Source organism: Etheostoma spectabile, unplaced genomic scaffold, assembly GCF_008692095.1.
Source record: "Etheostoma spectabile isolate EspeVRDwgs_2016 unplaced genomic scaffold, UIUC_Espe_1.0 scaffold433, whole genome shotgun sequence".
Lineage (NCBI taxonomy): Eukaryota > Metazoa > Chordata > Actinopteri > Perciformes > Percidae > Etheostoma > Etheostoma spectabile.
The window spans coordinates 712,262-725,194 of record NW_022605608.1 but is presented as its reverse complement, the minus strand read 5'-3'; the positions used below and the strand labels follow the sequence as shown (position 1 = coordinate 725,194).

Below are 12,933 nucleotides of genomic sequence, written 5' to 3'. Positions count from 1 at the left end.
CTCTGGATAATCAGGTTTTATTTTATCTGCTGAACCATAACATTTGACAAACCAACCAGATTTAAATGGCAAAGTACATTGTGGCTACACTTTATCTGTATCATCTTTTAGTCTGATGACTAATAGGTTATGTAGCCTAGTCCGTTTCTAATAAATAGTTCATAAACCTCTGTTGATTGAGGATATCTGGAGATCAGGAGAAGACACAGGAGATGGAACTTGGGAGAACCGGGAGCATGAGCCGAGGAGGAGACACGGACACGAGGAGCGGAGAAGGAGGCTGATGGAAGCAGGGCGCCGTGGGGGGAGGACCGAGGGTTGAAATCAGCTGACTGGAATTAAGGAAGACAAGATGGAACTGCAGGGAAGAAAACAGAAAGGTGAGGACATAGAACACAAGTAGACAACCCTTGTAAGAGTGGATGAAGAGCCGAGGTAGATATACTGTGGGAGATGGTTGATGACAGGCAGGTGTGAGCAGAGGGAGCAGTTGACGACTGATGACGAGCAGGTGTGGGCAGTCAGATGGCTTTGGCAGGAAAGAGGGACAAAACCAAACAGAGCCGGGAACAGGGCCGGCCAACAGAAAATACTGAAAAATAGTAAACAGAATAAAACCTCACGGCCAGCTGGACTCCAACCATAACAGTATGTCTCCTGTAAACATTATGAATAGCCAGAATATTATCCATAATCCAACAAGAAGAATATTGATGTGATGTTGTAACATCATCATTTGTGACATTCTTGAATGTTAAGTAGCAGTGGATTGTTGTAGGAAAAAGGAAACAATGAAATTTCTCATTTATTTTTTGCAGAGGGCATGTTGTCAACTTCTTCTCCTGCCAATAATGGCAAAAAGCTGCACTTTGATGATGAAATTCATGCAAATGCCCCATTGATCAGAACAACAAAACAAGTGTGATAGCTGAGCAGTTGGGTGAGGGGGTAGGGGGACAATCAAACTCAGGTTTGGACTAAAAAGACCTAATCCATTGCAGAGATTTGAATGGGATTTATTGTATTTTTAACATTGCATGCACAAATCTGTGATTTTTGTAGGCCAACCAAGCCTGTCAGGCCTGCTTCTTCAGCTTGAGCCTCTTCAGCAGCTGGTGTCCACCTGCGGCTACTGAGGTTGCCCCTACAATAGGCAATGACAACCTTCTGACCACAGATCCTAGCAGCCACCTTCACAAATGTGACCCACTTGGATACCACGTCCCCAACTCCCTCTGGGATGCATGAGGAATTCCTCTAAAAGTGGGATTTAAAGAGACAGGGGACCAAGCAGGACATTCCCTGTTCACCTTCACCACATGTTTGGGTTTCCTAGATTTGTCCAACAGGCTCCCCCACCATCTGATCAGTTGACAGCTCTGGTCCTTTATCTTCCAAGAAATACGGTCACATATTTGATGATACAACCTAAATCATTTATCATTTATTATCAATCTTCGGCCTAAGGTGCTCTGGTACAAACACTTCTGAATGACCCTACTGTATGCTCTAACGTGGTGTTTGTTATGGCTAATCCATGACTAGCACTGAAGTTCAATAACAAACGACCACTCAAATTCAGATTGGGCAGGCCATTCTGCAGTCCCATGTGGAAGTGTCCTTGGGCGAGACACTGAACCCCGAGTTGCCCCCAGTCACACACATCGGAGTGTGAGTGTGTATCTGATGAGCAGGTGGCACCTTGTACGGCAGCCTCGGCCACAGTGTATGAATGTGTGTGAACGGTGAATATATCCTGTAGATGTAAAAGCGCTTTGAGTAGTCGTTAAGACTAGAAAAACGCTATATAAATGCAGCACATTTACATTCATTTTTAATCATGTCACGCTGTCCATGCTACTATGTGCTAACGTTAGCGCCATCAAGAAGCAGCTGATTTTCCGCAAAAGAATTCTTTAACTGTCTATGCAAATGAATCCCACTGAACCTGTTGAGTCGTCTTGTAGTGGTGCGTCAAGTGCCACAAACAGTACAGTATATTCCCTTCCAATTAGATTGAATTTGGTATTTATTAACGCGAACAATAATAACAGTAACTCCAGTGAAATGATTTGAAACTTGTTAGTGAGGACTATAATTAGGACTGTATTTAAAGCTGATTCTGGTTTCCAACCTCGCCCCAGGTGTGTCTGTTAAAACACGGACGGAGACAACTTCTCTCTGTTGATGCTTTATTAGAATCAAGCAACGGTACAAACATAGGCGTGGGTAGCTCAGCTATGGCTGTGTTTGTGAGTGTTTCTGCAAATAAATAAATAACATTGTAAAGGCTACCATACACAACGCATAGGAATCTTATATACTGTATATGCTAGTAAATGATAACAATAAACCCCCTATTAATTACATTATCTTAATGCAGTGTAACCGTAGCATGTAAATAATGCACCTAAAATACAAACATGAGCAAGGGCGTTCAACAATCACCTTTCCTCACAATCACACCTGATAGACAACCTTTTGTACAAAACTAAAGTAACTAAAGCCACTTTTGTAAAATGTAAGGAGTAAAAAGTAACAATATTCGTGTTAAAATGTAAGGAGTAAGAATGAAAAGTTGTCACAAAAATAAATAGTAAAGTCAAAGTATCAAAAAAAATCGGAAACGCTGCGCTATTATCCATCATTTACAGTAAATATTGTTATCATGGTGCTGTTCACTCTCCGCGGTATTGACTGCACTTGTGGTTTTGACTACTGTGTAAAGGTTTGTTGGTTAGCACACACACACACACACACACACACACACACACACACACACACACACACACACACACACACACACACCCCGAGATGTCACCAAAGCGCTGACACTCATTATCAGTCAACATTCGGAAGTTAATTGTCACAGCTCTGCAGGCCTCTATTTAATGAGAGGAGGCTCTGTGGGCCCACATGGAGAGCCAGGTCAGCTAACCAGGTGAAGGCAAAGCCTATTAAACACTGATGGAGGAGGTAGGATGGAGGTTTGTGCATTTTTTTTTACAGAAACACTGTAAATCGTTGCATCAGAACACAGCTGTGAATGTGTATTGCATGTGTATGTGTGTGGGAAGGAAATCCAGGGGAGCAGCACAAAGGGCAACTATCATCTGATTTAAATAAAAATTGCAGATTTCTAACTGGAGCATCCTTTTTATCATTTAGGGTTATATGTAATTCTCCAAGTTAATTACGGAGATCTGAGGACACAAGCTGTTTGACAAACCTGTGAACAAATTCTTTAGTTAGAGGTGAAACTGAAAGTGTGCGCGCATGGGTGTGGGTGTTTGTGATATAGAGCATATAGCCTGCATTTTCCAGTAGTAGTTAGAAAACTGCACATAAAGGGTCCTTTGTGGACAATTATGTTAACATTTTAGACAAATCCATCTTTAATGATTTCCTGTTTATCAATATTTCCTCAAATAATTCTCTTGGGAGCCGATTGCTGATCCTCCACACATATTTCATGCATAACAAACAGTTTATTTAAGAGGATGCCGCATTCTGCAGTTTACAGGGAACAAGTAGCTCTGATTATGAGAACAACTTATAATCAGCTACCATGAATATAAAGTGATTGAAAAATGAGGAGGAAACACAAAACAGCCATGTATAGGGCTGCAGATCTGCAAGAACTCATACTCCCTTTAGGTCAAACTACATCCTGTTTAAGCATGAGCAATGTCAAGCAATACTTGAGTAAATATACAAGTATCTTACCAGAAGATGACTTTGGTAGAAGTTAAAGTCTCCTTTTAAAATATTACTTGTACGTAAAAGTCTTAAAGCCTGATATTTACAGTACTTAAGTAATAAAAGTAATTTTCTGATATTAAATGTTATTAAGTATTAGAAGTAAAAGAAAAAACTTTGATTATGAACTTTATACCCAAACGTGTGTAACGTTATCTTCATCATCTGTTGCCATGGCAGTAGAGCCTTCAGCAGGTGCTTCCATGACAGTCATTAGGCTTCCTCCCAACACATTCTAACTCCCATCTTGTAAAATACAGACGCTTGGTCAGGTGACTTTGTCATATTTATTTACCATAAAAGTATCATTTAGCGTCGTATAACACATGCTTGGTCATCTCCTTTACGTCATTTAATTGTTCGGGACTATTGACGTCCCTTGTGACGCTGTTAGGTTAAGGAAAAGCTTGTGGGTGGGCTTGCAGTTCCATGACACGCGGAAATAACGGGCCAGTTAACGACACACGCAGAACATCTCCTGGGTGACAGTCCTGTATGTAACCCATCCCCACCCCCCACCAACCTCCCTACATGGAATTTCCCCCTCAAATAATACTTGTGTTAAGGGTGTAGTAGGACCGAGACACAGAACGACCACAAGAGGGAGTGATGTAACTCAAAATGGGATTTATTCTGATGCCAGAATAAACAACACAAGACAAGAACATACAAAAAATCCAGACACGGAGGGTGATGTGGGAGATCCAAGACAAACGCCGAGAGGGAACAGGAACGCTGTGGCAGAAACACAAGTGAGTACAAGAGCAAGGCAACGGAATACCAAACAGCTGTAGTACAAGACCAGTTACCACGTGAAAGTAGGTAACGAACTGGCGCCGAAGAGGTGGTCGGCCCAGGTTTAAGTACAGATGGAATGGTGATGATGATGATGATGCTCAGCTGTGTAGGAGTGGTGATGATGATTATGCTCAGCTGTGTAGTCAGACGGAGGAGGGGGTGAGTGGAAACTCCTCTCATGGGACCGGATAGGAGCGCCCTCTGGCGGCCGATGAAAACACAGACAGACAAACAGGAAAAACAACAACAAGGAAGACAGCGGACCCATAACAGAGCCCCCCCCTCAAGGGACGCCGCCTGGCGGCCCGAGCTTCCCAGGATGGGCCCGGTGGAAGTCCGACACCAAAGCAGGGTCCAGAATGAACCTCCTAGGGATCCAAGACCTCTCTTCGGGGCCGTAGCCCTCCCAGTCAACAAGGTATTGAAGGCCCCGCCCACGCCTCCGGACGTCCAACAGGCGGCTGACAGTGTAAGCTGGATGGTCGTCTATCAACCTGACCGGCGGAGGAGGGTCAGCCGGGGACAAAGGGGACTAGGGGTCACCGCTTAACCTGGGACACATGGAACGTCGGGTGAACCTCATAGCCGCAGGCAGCTTAAGTCTCAGGCAGTGGGGCTAATGACGGCGTCAATGGCAAAAGGACCCAGGAACCGAGGAGAGAGCTCCGCGACTCAGTCCGAAGAGGGATGTTCTGGGACGACAACCAGACCTGCTGGCCTGGTTGGTACTGGGGAGACCGGAGCCCTGTGCCTATCAGCCACGCCTTAGTCCGCTCCGTCGTAAGCAGAAGAGCTCACGCGCCTCGGTCCACACCGGCGGCAACGACGTAGGTGCTCCTGCACCGAGGGTACCGCCAAGTCCTTCTCCTGGGCCGGGAACAAAGGCGGTTGATAGCCCAGGGCCACCTCGAAGGGGGAGAGCCCAGTGGCAGAGGTGGTGAGTGAATTGTGGGCGTACTCCACCCATGGCAGGTGAGACGCCCAGTTGGTGGTCGGGTCCTGAGCGGCCACACAGCGAAGCGAGGCTTCCAAGTCATGGTTAGCCCTCTCTGTCTGACCGTTGGACTGCGGGTGGAACCCGGAGGAAAGGCTAACGGTGGCACCTAGGGAGGAGCAGAACTCTTTCCACACACGTGAAATAAACTGTGGGCCCCGATCAGAAACAATATCCACAGGTATTCCATGGGGACGGAATACATGCTGGACTAAGAGGCCAGCCGTTTCACTGGCTGTGGGTAATTTAGGTAATGCCACATAGTGAACAGATTTAGAGAACCTATCCACAATAGTGAGAATAGTGTCATTACCTTCAGACAGAGGCAGGCCTGTGACGAAGTCCAATGCCACGTGAGACCACGGGCGGCTTGGGACCAAGAGGGGTTGCAGCAGTCCAGCAGGCTGACGGTGGGAGGCCTTACCCCGGGCGCAAACTGAACAGGCTGCGACGTAGGAACGGACATCCGCCTCCGCTGATGGCCACCAGAAGTGGCGCCGTAACAGGGTTAGAGTGCGTCGTATCCCAGGGTGGCAGGCAAAGCGCGAGGCGTGGACCCACTGAAGTACCTGAGCTCGCACAGGTTGTGGAACGAAGAGTCTGTCAGGGGGGCCGTCTCCAGGACCAGGATCCGTGGCAAGAGCAGCTTTGACCAGCGACTCGATCTCCCAACTGACTGCGGCCACCACACAGGAGGATGGGAGTACTGACTCAGGCGCCGACGAATCCTCGGCGCAGTCGAACACCCGTGACAGAGCGTCAGGTTTGACATTCCTAGAGCCTGGACGGTAGGTGAGGGAAAAGTTAAATCTGCCAAAGAACAGGGCCCACCTAGCTTGACGGGAGTTCAGTCTTTTAGTGGGACTGAATGTAGGGCTAGTTTTTGTGATCCGTCCAGACCACGAACGGTTGTTCAGCTCCCTCTAGCCAGTGCCGCCATTCGTCCAATGCTAGCTTGACTGCCAGCAACTCCCGATTTCCCACGTCGTAGTTCTGCTCAGCCGGTGACAGTTTTTTGGACATGAAGGCGCAGGGGTGAAGCTTCTGGTCCGAAGTGGAGCGTTGGGACAGCACCGCCCCTACTCCAGAGGAAGAAGCGTCCACCTCCACCACAAACTGGAGGGCAGAGTCTGGGTGCTTAAGCACAGGAGGTGAGGTGAACAGATGTTTTAACGTAGACATGGCTAGGTCTGCAGCAGGAGACCAGTGAAAAGGGACTTTAGGAGAGGTGAGTCTAGTGAGGGGAGCCACCACCCGACTAAAATCCCGAATGAATCTTCGATAAAAATTAGCAAACCCCAGAAACCGTTGTAATTGCTTACGTGACGTGGGCGTAGGCCAGCTGGTGACTGCCTTGGTTTTCTCCGGGTCTGCCGCCACTTGTCCACCCTCGACGATAAATCCCAGGAATGGGACTGATTCCTGGTGGAATGAGCACTTCTCAGCTTTGACATAAAGCTTGTTCTCCAACAGGCGCTGCAAAACCTGTTGCACATGGGAGACATGCTCTGACAGGGAGGAAGAAAAAAATCAAAATATCATCCAGGTACAAACTACGAACCGGTTTAAAAAATCCCTCAACACGTCATTAACCAATGCTTGGAAAACTGCAGGGGCATTAGTAAGGCCAAACGGCATTACCAATATTCATAATGTCCTAAAGGAGTGTTTAAAAGCAGTTTTCCACTCGTCGCCATCTCGGACCCGAACGAAGGGAGGCATGCGCAGATCACATTAGTAAACCCGAGGCGAGTTGAAGAGGCTCGAAGTTGAGTTGATGAGTGGCGGGATATTTTTTTTGACGTTTGTTTATTAAGCCCCGATAGTCAATACAGGGCGGAGGGTTTATCTTCTTCTCAACAAGAGAAAAACAGCTCCTACGGGGATGATGACGGACGGATAATTCGGGACAGAGATCCCCGATGTACCTCTCCATAGCCTCCCGCTCAGGCCGAGACAGGCTGTACAGGCGGCCGGAAGGGTACGGAGCGTTGGGGAGCAGCTCTATAGCACAGTCATACGGTCTATGGGGAGGGAGCGACAATGCTTTGGTTTTGTTGAATACTTCTGCCAAGTCCATGTATTCGGGAGGGACTGCGGACAAGTCAGACGGAGTCGCCACCGAAGGGGAAACACACTCAGCGGGAGGAACAGCTGAGCCCAGACACGCAGAGTGACAGTGGTCGCTCCAGCTCAGGATGGCATGGCGTTGCCAATCGATTTGGGGATTGTGTAATTTCAACCATGGGAACCCCAGAATAAGCGGGGTAGTAGAGGCCGTAATAATCCGGAAGGTAATTGTCTCTCGGTGGTTCCCAGACAGGATAACCGTGAATGGAACGGTCTGGTGGGTTATCCGAGCCAGGGTATGACCGTCAATGGCGGTGACGCGGAACGGGGTAGCAATCGGCTCAGAGGGTAACCCAGCCTGAGTAACGAGGTTACCGTCTATAAAATTGTCCTCTGCACCAGAGTCAATGAGGCCGAGAGAGGCAAGGAAAACGTCTCAAACTGGAGGGTGGCTGGAACCTGCAGGCGGAGGAGGGTAGGTTTGGGGCTAGCGACCGGCCACAGAGTACCTACTTCCGCTGACGAGCCTTGTCTTTTGGCCGGGACGGACAAGCAACCACATGATGAGAGGGATCCCCGCAATACAGGCACTCACCTGCCGTGATGCGGTGGCGTCGCTCCGCAGGAGCAGTCGGGCCCGACCAAGCTCCATAGTTTCCTCCGCTGGCTCCAAAAGCGTAGTCGGCGGTGAAGCAGGAAGGACGGGGAAGACGGTCTCCGAAGCCTGTCAGGGGCTGTGTCCTCCTGGTGGAGCGAGGCGGACCGCCTCTCTCGGTCTCCTCTCCCGCAGTCTGTTGTCCAGTTTGATGGCCAAAGAAACAAGTTTACAAGGGTCGGGCTCATCCCGCACAGCTAGTTATCCTTGATAACTTGGTTAATCCATTGTAAAAACACCCGCAGTGCGTCCTCGTTCCACCCAGAATCAGCAGCCAGCGTCCAAAATCCACGGAGTAGTCCTACGCTGTCTGCTCCCTGCCTGAGCTTGAGAAGCGCTGCGAAGCGCATCCACATAATCCGGTGGTCAAAAACAGTTCTTAATCTTCGAAAAGTCATTAATATATCTCAGAGGCGCTGAGACTGGAGCACATAGGTTCAGCCCAAGCCAGCGCTCTGCCCTGAGTAACCCCATGACGAAATGTACCTTAGCAGTGTCCGACGAAAAAGACAGTGGTCGTTGCCGAAAATTAATCCACATTGGAGAAGAAACCCCCGACACGAAAGGCTCCGGTGGGCAAATGGGAGGCTCGCGATGAGGTGCAGAGCCGGCCACCACTGTGGGAGCGGGTGGAGCGGCAGCCATCTCTGTGGGAGCAGGTGGTGAGACAGACAGAAAGGGAGAGAGACAGACAGCTAGTTTGCTAACCTGCTCGGTGAGGTTGGAGACCTGTGTGAACAACTGCTGGTTGTTTTCCAGCAGGGTACGGATGAGTTGGTCGTGTTGCCCAAGCAAAACGCCCTGGGAGTGGATAGCCCGCTGGGCGCCCTCCTCTCCTGTAGCCGGTGGTTGTGCTGTGGGGTCCATGTTGGCCAGTTCGTTCTGTTAAGGGTGTAGTAGGACCCGGACACAGAACGACCACAAGAGGGAGTGATGTAACTCAAAATGGGATTTATTCTGATGCCAAAAACAACACAAGACAAGAACATACAAAAAATCCAGAACGGAGGGGTGATGTGAGATGAGGGAGATCAGGTGATCCAAGACAAACGCCGAGAGGAAAAGGAAACGCTGTGGCAGAAACACAAGTGAGTACAAGAGCAAGGCAACGGAATACCAAACAGCTGTAGTACAAGACCAGTTACCACGTGAAAGTAGGTAACGAACTGGCGCCGAAGAGGTGGTCGGCCCAGGTTTAAGTACAGATGGAATGGTGATGATGATGATGCTCAGCTGTGTAGGAGTGGTGATGATGATTATGCTCAGCTGTGTAGTCAGACGGAGGAGGGGGTGAGTGGAAACTCCTCTCATGGGACCGGATAGGAGCGCCCTCTGGCGGCCGATGAAAACACAGACAGACAAACCGGAAAAACAACAACAAGGAAGACAGCGGACCCATAACAACTTGCTAAACCCTGTCTAGATACTGCTCTCCCCAGTAGGTTCTAGACATGTACCAAACGGTGACTTTTTTGTTGCATCATCTTCATTTGGTGCATTATCTTGGCAATTTAGGAGCAATTATTCGCCAAACCTGCTTTTTTCCAGTATAACAAATGTCTTCTGATTTTATTTTGTAATAACGCGTAACTAAGATGCTTTGGGCAAATGTATTGGAGTAAAAGTATACATTTATTTAGAAAATGTAGGGGAGTAAAAGAACAAGTTTCCGGATATACAGATACGTGGAAATTCTACAAAAGTACAGTAACAAAGTATTGGTGTACTTTGTTACATTACAACATTGAGTATTTTATGAAGTGATTTGATTTCTCCATTTTTTTTTGTTATTCACAGCCAGATTGTGCTTTTGCAATGATAGATTACAGCTGTAACACCATTTAACATAACCAAATACCATTAACCAGCAAGTTACACCAACTGGTTATTTGGCCACCACGGGACACCGGAAACAAGTTGTTAGCACAACATTGATATATCCTTTAAAGTTGATATGGCGACCTTGTTAGCAGATTGATTAATCACACATCCAGCAAACAGAGCAATATCATATTGCTATTTGAAGAGTGAAAGTTAGGAACAACAACTGTGGCATGCTCCCATTTGTAATAACTTTGTGTCACACACAGCCTGAACTACTGCTCTGTAGTGGCTTTGCTGTGTGTGGTTGTGTCTTTCCAGGGCTGCTCCCTACCAAATGATTACATGCAAACTATCATCGGTGCACTCAAGCCATGTCTGGATTCTTATTTTAGCCTCAGTCTCCCTAAAGCATCATTGCCAGATTTCCTTGTGTTTTTGTCAAGCTCATAAGCCATCCATCCATCCATCTGCTTATCTGGTGTCGGGTTGCAGGGGCAGCAGCTCCAGCAGGGGACCCCAAACTTCCCTTTCTTAAGCCACATTAACCAGCTCCGACTGGGGGATCCCGAGGCGTTAACCAGGCCAGGTTGGAGATATAATCCACCGAGGCCTCCTCCCTGCTGGACGTGCCTGGATCACCTCCCTAGGGAGGCGCCCAGGAGGCATCCTTACCAGATGCCCAAACCCCCTCAACTGGCTCCTTTCGAGGCAAAGGCGCAGCGGCTCTACTCTGAGCCCCTCGGGCATGACTGAGCGTATCACCCAATCTCTAAGGGAGACGCCAGCCACCCTCCTAAGGAATTTCTGGATGGATTTCATCAATGCCCGGGGTTTTGCCACTGTGGAGTTCTTTGACTACCTCGGCAACTTACACCAGAGAAATTGACAACAATCCCCCATTATCCTCCAGCTCCGCCTCTGACATAGAGGGTATATTAGTTGTACTTAGGAGTTCTTTAAAGTGCTCCTTCCACCACCCTATTGCCTCCTCAGTTGAGGTGAACAGCATCCCGCTTCCCCCTTTCTGAGGTTTCCCAGAACACCTTGGTGCCGACCGAAAGTCCTTCTCCATGTCTTCTCCAAACTTCTCCCACACACGCTGCTTTGCCTCTTTCCCGTTAGAGGCTGCAGCCCTTTGGGCCCCTCAGTACCCTGCAACTGCCTCTGGATCCCTCCGGGATAGCATATCCCGGAAAGATTCCTTCTTCAGTCGGACAGCTTCCCTGACCACTGGTGTCCACCATGATGTTCATGGGTTACCGCCCCTTGAGGCCCCTAAGACCCTAAGACCACAGCTCACCACCGCAGCTTCAGCAATGAAAACTTTGAACACTCGGGTTCAATGCCGTTCCTCCCAATCATACCTCTCCATGTGTCTCTGTCATTGCCCATGTGTACGTTGAAGTCCCCCAGCAGGAGCCCCATGCAGGACTCCATTCAAGGTCTCCAAGAAGGCCAAATACTCTGAGCCTTTGTTTGGTGCATATGCACAAACAACAGTTAGAGCTTTCCCCCCACAACCCATAGGCGTAGGGAGGCGACCCTTTTGTCCACCAGGGGTGAACTCCAACGCAGCGGCGCTCAGCCGTTTGTGAGTATCCCCACACCTGCCCAGCGCCTCACACCCTGGTCAACTCTGGAGAAGAAAACAGTCCAACCCCTATCCAGGAGTATGGTTTCGGAACCGAGACTATGCGCAGAGGTAAGCCCCACCAGATTTAACAGGTAGCGCTCCACCTCCTGCACAAGTCCTGGCTCCTTTCCCCACAAGGAGGTGACATTCCACGTCCACAGAGCCCGCCTCTTCCGCCCAGGTTTGGTCTGTCGAATTGTGTTTGGCAACTAAAACACAAGAAATGGAAAAAGGGTTGTGTTGTTGTTTTTGTTTTTTATAAGCCAACGTTAATTGTTGGTTGCATACTATTTCCCTAAATTAGGGACAACCTTCTGGACGATTACTCTTGTCTAATAACCCCACACAATATAAGCTTACAACTCTCTGTCTGTGGCTGTCATTCAATCTCTCTGCTGTTTTCCACATTTTTGGTTTGGTTGCATTTGGTTTGATTTCGTCACCTTCACTTTCAGTTAAGTAAATAGGTACAACTCTAGTAGCCTGGAACTCCAGACCCAAATCTCAAAGATTAAGGGTCTGGCACTGAGGAATGAAAATGGCCCAACTCAAGGGGCGGCATCAAACATGCATTATAAAATCTAACTGCATGTAATTGGATAACACTACAACCTTATGCTTAGTTACCAGAGGAGCTAACTGGTAGATTAAATTGTCGTCATCTGTTTCGCTCACTTCTGGCCCGACTGAATCATATACACCGATGTGTTTGGTGCAGCTCGGCTACAAGGGCATAGTTATTAAGCATCATTACTGAATGCAAGAGTGACTTGCTGAGCAAATTCAAATTGTGCTCTCGCGCAAACTCTGGATTTCCAGGGTACAACTCTAGTGTAGTCACCCAGAAACTCAGCTGTATAATATAACAGACATTTTCCTTGAGAAGGATTTCCTCCTCAAGGTGAAGAAAATTTAAAAGCTCATCCTTATCCACTTTGTTTCTCGCTAAGTGTTTCTCTTAAAATGTAAGATTTATCAAGATGTGGTTATCTTTGCAGTGCACTTCTCAACAAAAGGTCACCTTGGCCATGAAATGAAGTCCCTGGTAATTACATCTGCAGTCACCCAAGGCCAGCTCATGGATCACAGGAAATGTCGATGCATGTGATTGAGTTCTAGGGGCTAACGTGAGCTGATTGATGGACAGCCAGGACCGCAGCTTATTCAGTTATAAACCCCACCAAAATGAAGCAGCATAGC

At 48.1% G+C, this 12,933-nt stretch overlaps 1 long non-coding RNA gene across 1 annotated transcript in view; it reads right to left on the bottom strand.

The window, feature by feature from the left end:
- Window positions 1-12,333, bottom strand: part of LOC116686677 (uncharacterized) — a 21,671-nt gene extending 9,338 nt beyond the window's left edge. The window contains exon 1 of the long non-coding RNA XR_004331325.1: window positions 12,205-12,333. This is a non-coding gene — a long non-coding RNA (uncharacterized LOC116686677). The remainder of the gene's footprint in view (window positions 1-12,204) is intronic.
- Between the last annotated feature and the right edge of the window lie 600 nt (window positions 12,334-12,933).